The 2,385-nt window shown below is 39.2% G+C and overlaps 1 pseudogene; it reads right to left on the bottom strand.

The window, feature by feature from the left end:
* Positions 1-1,460: 1,460 nt before the first annotated feature.
* Positions 1,461-2,385, bottom strand: LOC126061005 (olfactory receptor 958-like; annotated as a pseudogene).

Genomic DNA, 2,385 nt, shown 5'->3' with positions numbered 1-2,385 from the left:
AACTGTCTCCTTAGTCATGAGACCAGAAGAACTAGATGGTGCCTGGTTACCAGGACTGAATATTCGATCAAAGATTCTACAGAAGTATCCTGATCAAAAGGGGGAAAATGGAGAACAGAAATTCACATGCTCATGGACTCCAGATTTTCTGCAGCCATAGAAGGTAGATGAACCCCTGAAACTACTGCCCTGAGATAATCTTTAAACCTTAAACCAAAAATATCCCCTAAAGCCTTCTTAAAACCAAAGGATATTTTAGATTAACTAGGAAAAAATGTCTGCCTTGAGCGTTAGACTCATTGAAGAACTATCTATATGGGACAGAAGTGACAACAGCAACTTGAAAGATTAGATAGGAACTTTAGAGGACAGAGAGTTTATGTCAACGAGGGAAGAACAACTCAGAGAAGAAGGGTGAGTATGGTTACACAACTCAAAGAATGTAATCAATGTCTCTGAATTCTACAAGCAGAAATGGTTGAATAGGCATACATTTTGATGTGTATATTCTCAACCACTGCAACAAAATAAATTTGAAGAAAAGAGAGGTAGAAAAAAATGGCAAAATATTAATAATGTTTATCTTTGGGTGATAGGATTAATGAGTGATTTTTATTCACTTTACATTTTTGCAGTATCCTAAATTTCTTCAAAGTTATTTATTTATATTATTAAAAATCATATGGTTTTTAAATGGTCTGGATTTTGCACTTCAAATTTAGTCCTAGACTTAATGAATGGAATTCTGCAGTCCTTATTAAAGAATTCATATAGTTTTCATACAGAAGGAATTCAAGTCCTCTAGAACATCGTCTCTATGCTAACTATATATTGGTAGATACATGGATATCATCTAGATTTTGAAATGTAAGAGCTTTTCTTTATATCAGACTCTAAAACATCCCTCTATTAAGATATAGGCTACAAAATGAGAGAAATAAATGGAACAAATTTAATTAACTACAGATTTTTTTTTTTTTTTTTTTTTAGTAAGTTAGAGAACATTTCATGTACATAGACAAGAAGTTCCTGGAAGAAGTATTTATGTTACAATTTCTGTAATGCAGAGGCAGCATGTGTACAAGGGTAAGAACCAAGGTTCTCATCCCAGTTTGGCAACTTTCTAACCTCTGTGACTCTGGGAAATTTTCTTGGCTTTTCAGTGCCTTAATTTCCTCCTCAGAAAAACTGAGATAATTATATTATCTACTTCATAGGATTGTTGTGGTAATTACATGTGTCAGGATTTGTAAAGTGCATAGAATAGTGCCAGGCATGTAGCAAGCACTGTGAGAGATTTTGTTGAAAAAAAATTACATAAAACAAAATTTACACTAGAATTTATTCAGCTTCATGTTTTGAGTGTCCCACCCACATAGCAATCACAAGAATAACTCTATTTGCCCCAGATAAACACAAGTCAACACTGAAAAGGCAGATAGTGACATAAAACCTTACTCTCAACAAGCACATCCTCCTGGGATTAGCACTTTTCTCAGAGCCAACTTCACGTCCTTGTTTCTCAAGGTGTAAATCAAAGGATTAAGGGAAGAGGTAACAAAATTACTCAACACCTAAACCACAGAATCCAGCCACGGGCTAGAAGCAGGCCGGAGATAAATAAGCACCACAGGGACATAGAAGAGCAGGATGGAAGTCAGGTGGGCACTGCAGGTTGAAAAGGCTCTGCACCTGCCTTCTGATGAGCTGATTCTCAATATTGAAATAAAGTGAGTATAAAAAGTGAAGATAAGAAGGAAACACATGACAGCAACAACACCTACATTGGTGAAACTCACCGTCTGAGCCAGAGAGGTGTCAGCAGAGGCTAGGGACAGAATCACAGGGATATCACAGGAGAAATTGTCCACCTCATTGGGCCCACAGTAGGGTAACTTAAAGACGAGAAATGTGAGGACAGAGGTATGCACACAGCTCACCACCCAGGTGCCCAGAGTCAAGATGGCGCACACTCGATTGGTCATGATGACCGTGTATCACAGGGGTGGCAGATGGCTGCAAAGTGGTCATAGGCTATCACAGTGTACAGAAAACACTCAGTACAGCCCAAAAAATGGTAAAAGAAGAGCTGGGTTGCACAGCCCTGGAAGGAGATGGTGCGTGGCTGTGCCCCATTAGGCAGAGCATCATTTTGGGAGAACTCACTGAAGGGAAAAATATGTCAAACACTGACAGGTTTCCCAGGAAGAAATACATGGGGGTGTGGAGGTTAGAGGAAGCGAGGATGGCCAGAAGAATGAGCAGGTTCCCCACCAGAGTGAGAAGGTACAAGCCCAGGAATAAGACAAAGAGCACATTTTCCATCCCTTCTGCATGAGGGATTCCCATCAGGAGAAACTCAGTTACTGGAGTGCGGTTCCTCAT

This window comes from Elephas maximus, chromosome 17 (genome assembly GCF_024166365.1).
Source record: "Elephas maximus indicus isolate mEleMax1 chromosome 17, mEleMax1 primary haplotype, whole genome shotgun sequence".
In the NCBI taxonomy this organism is placed as follows: domain Eukaryota; kingdom Metazoa; phylum Chordata; class Mammalia; order Proboscidea; family Elephantidae; genus Elephas; species Elephas maximus.
The sequence above is the reverse complement of the archived record's forward strand: the minus strand, read 5'-3'. Positions and strand labels throughout refer to the sequence as shown.